The sequence below is a fragment of the Alligator mississippiensis genome, chromosome 16 (genome assembly GCF_030867095.1).
Source record: "Alligator mississippiensis isolate rAllMis1 chromosome 16, rAllMis1, whole genome shotgun sequence".
Taxonomy (NCBI): domain Eukaryota; kingdom Metazoa; phylum Chordata; order Crocodylia; family Alligatoridae; genus Alligator; species Alligator mississippiensis.
The window spans coordinates 11,397,432-11,409,852 of NC_081839.1; positions in this window are offsets into that span (position 1 = coordinate 11,397,432).

The window sequence follows — 12,421 nt, forward strand, 5'->3', positions numbered from 1 at the left end:
ATACTGGAGAGCCCTCGGTGGTGGATCTGGCAGACTGCCCCCTTTTCCCTGGTCCTCCCGGGGAGAGAGTTAGACCAGATGAAGTAATAAAGCACCTGTATCAGACCTCGAGACAGCCTGGTTCTTCCCGTGAGTGCCTGCCTTAATAACATCTCCTCCCTCCCCCAATTTTGTTTAAAGATCAAAGTCATGGCAGGTGAGAATAGCAGGGTTTGGGGGTACCCGGTTTGGACCCACTGACACTATAATGGGGAAGCTCAAAACCAGTCTCTCATCTGGCAGGCAGATCGGGGCTCAACCCTGGGAGGGCTGCGGGGGATGTGCCAGTCCTCCCGGGGCTGAGGGCCCCCGATCTGCCTGCCAGATGAGGGAGGGAAGCCAGTGCTGACACTTGGCACTGGGGACAGGACCTGAGCCTGATTGCTCAGTTTTCCTCCCCAGTGCTAGATTGGGCTGGGAAAAGGAAGTCAGCCCTGCTGGGCTGAGTTTCCCACCCCAAAGCAACCATCAGGCTGGGGAAATTAATTTGGTACTTCCAGTCCACTTCCAGGTCTGCCACCGAGCATGTGGAGGGCCTCCCTCCACACTCTGCTGTGGGATGTTCCATCCGCCCCAGTATTGCAGCAATCACAAGCTGCACTAATACCTTGAGGTATGTAGAAAAAACTTTTAAAGCTGTATCTGTGTCCGAATCACTGATTCTCTGAATCGGCATCAAATCTTTAGATTTTGATTTGGCTGAATCAAATCAAGGACAGTGATCCGAATCAACTAATTGAATCACTGTCCATGATTTGGGCTGAATCCAAATCAAATGGGGCCCACGTCGCACACCCCTACAGAAGACATCTCAAGGGATTGGAAAAGTACCACCAATGGTGCCTTCACAGGATCCTTTGGATTAGCTGGAAGCAGTGGCAATGCATAGGGGGTGCACTCCCAGAAGCAGCTGCAGCAATTGCAGCAATCGGCCACAGCGATTGGCCGTTGTGGGATTTCCTGGGGGGAACCCCCACCACAGTCCTCGGGATCCCCCACGGGGGACCTTGCCCCACCCAGTTGGCAGGATCAGCCAGGGGGGATTCATTCCCCCAGTTGACAAGACTCGTCGCAGGGGGGGCATGTGCCCTCCCTGCCCAAGGTGGCACCAGTTGCCCATGCCTAGGAGGACAGACGCACAAACATCAGTGTCTTGGGCAAAGCAAAATCCAACAGCACTGAGGCCATGATCACCCAAAACCAACTTCACTGGACAGGTCGTGCTGTTTGTATGCCTGACTCCCGCCTTCCAAAGAGAATCTTTTTCTTACAGCCAAAAGAAGGTCAGTGAAATAGCGGACGGCAAAGAAAGTGTTTCAAAGACACCCTGAAGGCAAACATGAAGAGGTGTAACATGAACATCAACACTTGGGAGACCCTTGCTCAGGACCAGCCAAAATGGAGGAAGGCTCTTTGGGAGGGACCTCAATACTTTGAAACACCGTATTGACAGGTAGAAGAGGGGAAAAAGGAACAGGCAAAAAGAACATCCAGTGCAGCAACACAGTGCCCATCCCTCCTGGAAACACCTGTCCTCACTGAGACAAGACATGTGGAACTAGAATTGGGCTATGGAGCCACCTGCAGACTCATATTAAGATCCTTGGGAGACAATCTTACTTGTTCGCGAGTGATCGCCCATCAATCAATCATTATAGTCTTGCCTGGGTTTCCTTGTTTGGATTTTAGGGAGTATGTTCCTAAAATCAGTGGGGAGGTCAAATTTTGTGGGGGGATTAGTGGGGAGGTCAAATTCTGTAGCTTTTCTTGTAGTCCAGTTGGAAATGATGTGATTGGTTGTTTTCAGTTTTAAGGTAAAAAGGGGAGTTGGATCCTCCTCTATTTTTTTCATAGTAGATGGTGTCAGAGAGTTGTCTGTTGGCTTCTTTTATGTAGTCTTCACAGTTAAGACTAACTATAGCTCCTGCTTTATCTGCTGGTTTTATTATTGTTTAGAGATTGGATCTTAAAGATTCTATGGCCCTTCTCTCTGACAGGGAGAAGTTTGTTATGGTGGTGTTTGTTGATCAGTATTTCAGTGTTCATTCTTTCCCTGAAGCAGTCAATATAGATTCATAGATGATCTATCGAGGTCCCTTCCGACCCTAACGTCAAGTCCGACCCCCTGCACAGGCAGGAAAGAGTGCTGGGTTTAGATGACCCCAGCTAGATGCATATCTAACCTCCTCTTGAAGACCCCCAGGGTAGGGGAGAGCACCACCTCCCTTGAGAGCTGTCACGGAGCACTGAGGTGCCCTGCTCCTAGAGAAGGGAACCTGCCAGGGAAAGAGCCCTAGCAGGGAATAAGGAGCCCATCTGTGGTTTGCCAGGGCAACCAAAGAAGGTCAGCTGACCAGAGGGGGCAGGGCCTGGCTCCTATATAAAGCACAGACGGGAAGCCAGAGGGAGTTCCCTGCCAGCAGCCAGAGAGTCAGGAGCTCCCTAAGCCAGGGTGCAGGAAGAAGCCTGACCACAGGTACAGCGTATGACAGCTCTTAAGGCTTCAGCAATATTGTTATAGCCAGGCGACTTATGTTTATGTTATAGCCCAGGGGCTTGTGTTTTGTTGCTGTTAGAACCGGTGGTTTGGGTGAGGCTATTAGGGGTTGGAAGAGGCCTCATGGAGAACCTACAGTAATGTGGGGACCCCAGCACCAGTACGGGTGCAGCGTACGGGGTACGTAGACCCCAGCCCAGAGAGGGGGCACTGGGGCTTCTCAGTAGTGTGGGCGTAGCGAGCCCCAGGAGAGGGCAGCATTATTGAGGAGCCCAAGTGTGAGCACTGTGAGCCCCAGATAAGGGCAGCACTGTAGATAAGGCCCCAGAGAAAGGGCCAGAGGGAGCATGCCTCAAAGGAAGAAAGGCCCAAGAGAGAACAGGAAGGGGCCAGACAATGATAGAGCTGAGACAACAGCTATTCCATTGGCAAGGTGTGGACTGTGGCGTAGGGGAGGAAACGGAGCCACAGATAACGCCCCCTAGCAGTGGGGTAGTACAAAGGCAGCCTCCTGCTAATCAATACTGATTGATCAATTAAGAACAAGGCATGGCAGGTGAGTAGGCGGGCGGTTGCCCCGGGAACAGGTGTGCGGGCCACATTTAGGTTGGCCCAGATCATGTACCTGTCACAGGAGCCCACTCCAAACTTTGGCCACTCTCTAACTGGTGAAGAAGTTCTTCCTAATGTCTAGTCTAAATCTGCTCTCTGCTAGCTTGTGGCCATTATTTCTTGTAACCCCCAGGGGTGCCTTGGTGAGTAAAGTCTCACCAATTCCCTTCTATGCCCCCATGATGAGAGGCAACCTTGTGGCTGCCTATAAGTTCAACCTTCTCTTGTGGAGGCTGAAGAGGTCCAGGTGCCCTAGTCTCTCCTTGTAGGGCTTGGCCTGCAAGCACTCATATGGTTAAGGGGCCCTTCTCTGGACCCTCTCCAGGTTATCCACATCCCTCTTGAAGTGCGGCGCCCAAAATTGCACGCAGTGTTCCAACTGCGGTCTGACCAGCGTCCGATAGAGGGGAAGTATCACCTCCTTGGTTCTGTTCGTCATGCATCTGCTGATGCACGATAAAGTGCCATTAGCTTTTCTGATGAACATGAATCATCAGTGTGATGAAGTCATCTTGGAGTCCACTAGGACTCCAAGATCCCTTTCCGCTTCTGTGCTACCAAGCAGGTCACTTCCTAGGCAGTAAGTATGCTGGACATTTTTTTCCTCCCTAGGTGCAGCACTTTGCATTTCTCCTTGTTGAATTGCAGTGGTGGTCCGGGTTTGAATTTCATCCACTGTGAGGTGTCTAATCTGGTGGGTTTTTGGATTTTTTTTTTGGTGTTAATCTTTTCCACAATGTTGTCACAGGATAAAGAGTTGTTGAAAGTGACTTTTTTTTTTTTTTTTAGTTATGGAAATTATTCCTTAAGACAGAGGTGTAAAAATTCTTCTAGTTCTCCACATTTGTAGCATCTTATTAGGGTATTTTTCTGGGCAGAAATAAAGGCCTTTAGAGACGACAGATTTTTCAACTTTGGTAAGTGCGTACATGGAGAGATTGATAATAGTTGAGGGTTGACTGGCTCGTTCAGTTTCATCAGGTATGAGATTGCAATGCTGTATGTTGTTGGTGTTGTTTCTCTGATGGTTGTTCAGAGCCTGGGAAAGTTGTTCCTGTAGTAATTGGTTCCATCTTTTCTTTTTATGTTGGATGGATGTTGTAAATTTTTTATAGTCTTTTTGTAGCTGTTGTATAATGGTTGGGAAGATATCCTGATTTATTTCTTAAGTTTTTTGTAGCATGTATTGATTTCCTTCTTGAGTTGATCTCTTTTAGAGTAGGTTATGTGAAGGAGTTGATTTCTAAAGTGTTGTTTTTTTTTTTTTGTTTTTTTCTGAAGTTCTTCTGCAGTTTTCTGAAGTTTTTGGCACTTGTGCCCAAAAGAAGGCTTTTTCCAACTATTTATTTGGTCTAATAAAAGAGATCACAACTACCCAAAGAACCTTGTCTGTGGGTTCTCTGGTCTCGCCCAACTATGGCTCCATGCTGAGAGCAGAGCTGCTGAGGATTCACCTCCAGCAGCTCTACTCTCAGTGCAGAGCTGCTTCATTAGGATGCCATGGCACCCTGGGGTTCCTTGAGATCCTTTCAAGGGTGCCACACTAGGTTAGCACTGTTAAGTTTATAAACATGATTCGCAAGATAAACTCAGAGATTTCAAATACGAATCCATAGTGTCAGAACCATTCTGCCCTGTTGGGCTCTTTCCACATTCTTTGCCACAGAAGAACTGATTTATTATTTTTCTATAATATAAAAATGAGGAAAAACTAAGAGCTGGCATTTACTGAGAGTCACCCCACATCTATTAAGTAGTGTCTTCAGTTTATTGAGGGGTGCCTCAAATAGCTCCCTGTCAAGGGTATTTAAATGCACCCTGTTCACTAGAGCTGGTAGGGGAGAGACAAAAAGCAGCTGGGAAGGCATGTCCAGACATTGCTGTCTTTTTGGGCAAGCAGCAACTGAAGCCATACTTAGCTCTTATGCGAAACTTGTGATTCATGTGTTCAAAGCACTTTGCAAAGAAAGCTCAAAATTGTCTCTCACAGTGGGAAACCGGCAGAGAGGCTTCCCAACAACACTTCGCAAACTAGCCGCAGAACCAGGGCCAGAACTCGGTTCTCCTAATTGATGGATCGGAGCAAAAGCTAGAGCAGAGGTGAGCAAAATATGGCCTATGGGCCAAATCTGGCCTATCAATCGACTGGATCTGGCCCATGGCTGCCTCTGTGGCACTTTGCATGGGGCTGGCAGTCTGTGCCATGCTCCCACCTGCACCCACTGGCCTGGGCCCCAGCCAGTGTGTAGCTTCCAGCAGGGCAGTTCCCAGTACAGGTGCAGCTGGCAAGGTGCTGCTCTGTTTCTCTTACCTCTAGTTGCATCCTACCCCGCTCCTTCCCCTGCTGCACTGTTCTGAGCAGGGGGTGGAGATTTTAGCCAGGCCTCCTGCCCCAGTGTGCAGGCCTCCAGCCCCAGTTGCCTTCTACCTGCTCCATCTGCTCAGAGTAATGAGCAGCCACCTGTGAGTGGGTAGATCAGATGGAAGGCAGCCAGGAGCTGAAGCCAGAGTCCTGCACACTGGGACAGGAGCTGCCTGGCTGAAGCGCGCCCCCCCCCCCCCCCCCCCCCCCCCCCCTGAGTCCAGAGTGGCATAGCAGGGGCAGGAAGGAGCCTATGCTGGAAACAAGGGGAGCAGAACAGCACCCAGCTGACCATCCACTTCTACATCCCCCACAAATTCTTTCCTGTTTGTGAGTAATAAGTCAAGGAGAGCATGGTCACTAGTTGGCCTCTCCAAAACTTGCACCAGGAAATTGTCTCTAGCACTCTCCAAAAGCTTCCTGGATTGCCTGTGCACTGCTGTGTTGCCATCCCAGCAGATGCCAGGGTGACTGAAGTCCCCCAGGAGAACCAGGGCCTGTGATCTGGAAACTTCTTCAGACAACTAGCAGAAAACCTTATCCTCCTGGTCTGGTGGTCTATAGCAGACCCCCACCACGACATCAGCCTTGTTGCTCTCCATCCCCATCCTCTCCACCCCCATGGTTGTTCACCATCCCCTGTGGAATCTAGTTTAAAGCTTTGCGTACTAGGTTGGCCAGATGGTTCCAAAAGATGATCTTCCCGGTTCTTGTTAGATGGATGCCATCTCTGGATAGCAGTCCTTGTTCCCAGAACATGTGCCCATTGTGGAAGGATTCAAAGTCTTCATGCTTACATCACCTTTTCAGCCATGCATTTACCTCCATGTTGTGATGGTCACTGCCTAGACCCCTACCTTCCGCTGGGAGGATTGATGAAAAGATTTCACTATGTACCAGTACTGCTTAGTTCAAGAGGTTAAAGCTATCCCACTGCCCACATTCCTTGCTTACATATAACAGGTCCTGTGGAAGGTAGCCCCTATCCACCTATATCCCTCTGCCTCCTGGAGTTAGTCATGAGGCCCTACTTTGCCAATAGGGCTGTGCGAGGTTTCGGATTCGGAGAAGCTTCAGACACTTTGGCATCTGAAGCAGCATGTCTGGATAGAAGCGCTGGCCTCGTTTAGCTTCCCGAAGCGGTTTGGAGCTTCCTCGGAGATCTGGCCATAGGGTATAATAGGGAAACAATAAAATATCTATACTTTGTTGTTTTTTTGTCTGATTTGAATTAAATGTTTAGGGATGGTAAACTCTACAGAGAGCATTAAGTCTGCCAAATTTCAAGAAGATTGGTGCAGGGGTTTTGGGGGAACTGCACCCCAAATTCTTGAAAGGAAAACTCCTGCCACGCCTATGTGTTACAGCACAGTGGGGTCAAAACTGCAGGGCTGGTAGCTCTTGCTGAGGCCTCAAAGCCTGCCAAGTTTCAAGAAGATCAGTGCAGGGGTTTGGGGGGAGCTGCTCTTCAAGCTGCAGACAAGTACAACTCATGCCATGGGTGACACTGTGTGTGTTAAGGCGCAGCGGGGTGACAGCTCCAGGGATGGTGGCCCCTCCTGAGGCCACAACACCTGCCAGCTGTTGAGAAGATCAGTGCAGGGGGGTTCTGGGGCCCTGCGCCCCTAGCTGCTCACAGGCAAAACTTGTGACATGGGTGCTTGTGGGACTGACTCTGTCTGTCTTGGGGCAGGGAGGGGAGATACTACTACAGGCCTGGCTGCTAAGCTGCTGTGTTACCAGTTACAAATCAATCGTGATTCACTCAGGAACCAGCTGAATACCAGCTCAATACACGGGACCTAGCTAATGTAGCCAGTTAATTGCCATCAATTAGCACCTACAAAACCAGAGGAAATAATCAATACCGACAATCAACTGCCCCAAGACAGACAGTCAGTTGCACAAGCACCCATGGCACGAATTTTGTGTCAGCAGCTAGGGGTGCAGAGCCCCAGAACCCCCCTGCACCGATCTCCTCCACAGCTGGCAGGCTTTGTGGCCTCAGAAGGGGCCACCATCCTGCAGCTGTCACCCTGCTGTGCCTGAACACATGCAGTGTCACCCATGGCACGAGTTTTGCTTGTCTGCAGCTTGAGGTGCAGTTCCCCCAAGCCCCTGCACCGATCTCCTTGAAACTTGGCAGGGTTTGTGACCTCAGCAAGAGCTACCAGTCCTGCAGTTTTGACCCCGTTATGTTGTAACACATAGATGTGACAGGAGTTTTGCTTTCAAGAATTTGGGGTATAGTTCCTCCCAAACCCCTGCACCGATCTTCTTGAAACGTGGCAGGCTTCATTCTCTCAGTAGAGGCTACCATCTCTGCAAGTTTCATTCAAATCAGACAAAAAACAACAGTTAGATATTTAATTGATTCCCCATTATACCCCATGGCCGGATCTCCAAGGCGGCTCCGAAGCTTTGGCCAGATCAAGGCGGAAACCCGGTCCAGAGCTCCAGATTGGATCGTGGCCAGATCTGAAGCTGGATCGGATCGCTGCTGATTCGCAAAGGCCTACTTGCCAAGTCCTCTAGCAGTCACTGCTGCACCATCTCAGCAGGCATAGGGACATCAGACTGGTCCACTTCAGAAAAGCCCATTGCTGTCAGCTCTATATGCTTGTGCGCCATACTGTCAGCTCTACATGCTGGCACTCCATACCATTTACAGACACCAAATGGTGGGACATCCATGTTGAGGGAGAAGAGCCACAGGAGACCAGCCTGTATTACACCTTAATGGTATTGCACCTTCCACTCCTGAAAGAAGTCCTCAGCATGGATGTAAACCTGGCATGTTTTACTGATCCCTTTCACACCAGCAACCAGAGGTAAACCCTGGCACACATCCTTGGAATGGGCTAGGCTGCAGCTCCCCCATCCGTCACCTCAAAAACTTCTAATTGTGGTTCTGGTTGCACTTTTCCTCATACCTTTTAATTTATGCACGTCCCATATGTGGCCCCAAATAGTATTGGGACCATCTGGTCAGCCTGGCCCTCCTGGCCCTGTCCAAACCTTCCATCTATCAAACCAGGAAGGAGATGCTGGCAGGAGGCAGCCCAGGTAACTGTAGGGCTCTCTTCCTTTCTTTTGTGTATGTCTCCAAATAGGGTTTTGCTGGGCAGCATCACACAGCTCTTTAGAAATGTTCAAGGGTGGTAGCCAGACTCCTGTGCTGGTGTCCTTCCTTGACACCCTATTTGTTAACCTATAATCTGCATGTCTATTCTTGCACTCCCATTACTATTTTATTATTTTCCCCACTAAATTCGTTGTTCAAGTTCAGTGGCCTTTGTCTAACTCAGTGGATCTCAACATTTTCAATCCCAAGGCATCCCTTCAACATTTTTTGGAATTTAGAGGCACCCCAGCCAAGAACCACTGAGTTGGAGTCAAGTTCGTGCCAGGTGAGGGTGAGGGGGCAGACTCTCCCCCTCACTGTGCTTTTTCCACCATCTGTCCCCTCCCAGCCCTTGGTCTGTACCTGAAGGTCCAAGCACTGCTCAAATTTGGACTCAAATGCTGGTGACCAGAGCTATGTGCACACATCGGCCCCAGGAACATGGGAGGGAGGAAGGAAGGACAGGGGATAAGATGGACTGAATACAACCTCACAGCCCCATGGCTGCCCATCTGCTTGCACTCATGCAGCAGCGCAAGCTGCTGGCAGCACAGGGGCCAGCGTGGGAGGTGCTGGGGGTCGGGGGGCAGCCACAGGAATTGCTTGTCTGTGGAACGCTGGGGTACTTGGCACCAGGACAAAGGAAGAACAATTTCTTACCTCCTGGCAGAGGAGCTAAGTACTGCAGCACCCTGTGAAAATCACTGGTCTAACTGTTGAAAGGGCTTGTAGTTATTGGTAACTAGGCCTGTAGTCATCATACAAGAAATAGGCTGGACTCCACCAGTGGCAAGGTGGTATTTTAAAGGGAGAATGCTTTACCTGGCAGGGGAAATACCATGACCACTAAGGCAGTTTTCCTAGTCGTTGGGGTAAGCGCTTTTCTGGCATGGTGTAGTATCCACAGAGGTAATGTATAGCAAACCTCCCACTTGGTGCTCGAGTGGGAAGATCTTGGCTTTATGCTCACTTTATGGAAATGGGAGACTTCTCCCTAGCTTGCTCCTGTGGCCATACAGCTTAGGGCAAGCAAAGCTCGGGGGCATCCAAATCCTAAGCCTCCAGGTTTGGGCCTGCACATAGGATGCCTGCCAAATGATTTGGAAACATCTGAAGCCCCAGGTGGGGTTGGAGGTTTGCCATAGGGCCACTTATGGTTCTTGACTGACTCATGGATTTGGAATTGATTTAGATGATTTGGCTTGGAACACGAAAAATTTTCATGAAAAAAACCCAAACTTTGGCATGAAGCAGCATTGCTTTAGGGATATCACAGGATAATACATCCCCCAATATTTTATTGAATATTTCCTTCATTAGAGTCTAATCCATATTTGAACCTGGGTAAACCATCTGCCTCATCAGCCTCCTGTGGCAAAAGTTAACTCTGTGAGCTCCACATGTCAACTCTGTGCTGCAAAAATAAGAAGCATCTCTTATTTATTTTAAATCTGTCTCCTGTTAATCTCTCTGGGTGTCTCCTAATTTTAGTATTTTGACACTTGGTGAATAACAGTTCTTTATTCACTTTATGGACACCCTTCATGATCTTGTACACCAAGGCTGTCCAACTTCCAAGGGGCCAGGGGCCACATGCCCTACAGGATGCACCAGGGGAGTCACATACCCCATAGGCCACACGAGGAAAGCTACAACCCTCCTAGGCCACACACCTCATGGATGTACTGCAGGCTTCAACATGCCACACCTGAAACTTGAACCAACCCCCTTCAGGTAGACAGACCCAATTATAGACCTCTATTATATCCCTTCTCAATTTTCTTGTTTCCAAACTGAAGAGGCCTATGCTTTTCAGTCTCTTCTGCTACAGTAGCTGCTTCATACCCCTGATCATGCTGGTTGTCCTTCTCAGTCCTTTTTCCAATTTGACTATATCCTTTTTGGGGATATACTCCAAAACTGCACACAGCATTCAAGACGTGAATTTATTAAGTGGTGTGATGTTCTCACTTTTGTTTTCAGCTCCTTAATGGGTGCATCTACTTGCAACACTACATCACTTTAGCAATCTGCTATGGCAACATAGCGACCACGTGCGTCTCCATGTGACCAGCATCTATTTCACCATAGCAGCGTGCTCCGTTATAGTGTGCCACTACAGTGAAGTAGCAGCTAAAAATAACCGTGTGCCTAGTGTATGGCACAGTACAGGCTGCTACTACACTGTGCTTTAGTACTTCCATAAAGTACTAAAAGGAACTTGGGAAGTACTAAAAGGAACCTCTAAAAGGAAGTACTAAAGCACAGCGCAGCAGCAACATCACTGTAGGGACACAGGTAGACAAGTTTCATAGATTTCATAGACATTAGGGCTGGAAGGGACCTTGGAAAATCTTCAAGTCCAGCCCCCTGCCTGAGGGGCAGGAAGTCAGCAGGGTCATAGGATCCCAGCAAGATAAACATCCAAATTTCTCTTGAAGGCGTTCAAAGTAGGTACTTGAACCACCTCCGGCGGCAGTCTATTCCAAACCTTGGGAGCTCAGACAGTAAAGTTCTTCCTTATGTCCAGCCTGAAACGGTCATGGAGGAGTTTGAGACTGTTTGACCTCATCATCCCTTGGGGTGCTCTGGTGAACAGATATTCCCCCAGATCCTGGTGAGCACCCCTGATAAACTTACAGGCAGCCACCAGATCACCCCTGAGCCTGCACTTTTCCAGGCTGAAAAGTCCCATAGCTCTCAGGCTCTTGTCATAAGGTCTGTTTTCCTGACCTCTGATAGTTCAATGATAACTAACATTTTATTTGCTTTTTAGGTTGCCACTACATTTTATAACAATGTTTTTAGAGCACTATCTACAATGAGTGCAAGGTTTCTTTCCCAAATTGTAAGATGTACTTCAGATTACATACACAGTACTTGAAGTTGAGGCTACTGTTCCCCACAAGCATTACTTTGTACCTATCAACACTGAAGTTCACCTGCCACTTTTTTACACACACATTTTGGTTTTGTGAGCTCTTTCTGCAGCTCCTCACCATCAGCTTGGAGTTTGATTCCTCAGAAATATTTGTCTGCCTTCAATCCACTTCATGTTTGCATTAAGTCTGTCTATGCTTCTCAATGACAAAAATGTAAGAAAAACCATTTTCAAGTCTGTAAAGCACAGTTAGAAACATTCTGTATCTTTTGTCTCAGTACCCCTACCTGACCATTAGATAGGAACATGCTTTTCTTAATAAATTTGCTTGACAGAGAAAAAGCTGTATGTTCACATACTCAGACCTCTTTAGTATTGATGCTATGAGGTAAAAAAACGTAGCTGTTTCACACCTTCCATATTGAGCTTACACATTTTACAGTTAAACATTTACCCGTGACCCAAAAAAATCATTTGAATTGATAGATATGGAACATTCCACAATGCCTTTTCACCCCAGCAACTTTTCCGATTAAAAGAGATGTGCAAAAGCCAAAAGGAAACTAACCTTTTAATAACTTGTATTGATTCATAGCTCTCTTCTTGAGAAGCATGACATATTAAAAAAAAAAGTATACTTACAGATCAAGTAAAATTAAAATCATACACAATTGCTAATAGGTTCGCTTACAAGATATGTAAGTAGCCCAAGACAGAGTTCCTGGAGTTGAACATTTACAAAAGTGTTCTTTTCCTTGAAATTCTCTCTGTCACATAAGAGAAAACAGATACTTCAGAAAGTTTTGAAATCATGACTAAGTGACCTAAACATAATGGAGTTTTTAAGATGAACTCCAAGTTTCTGGGAGAAACAGAATTTACAGACCTACCACTGGCAGACTGGGT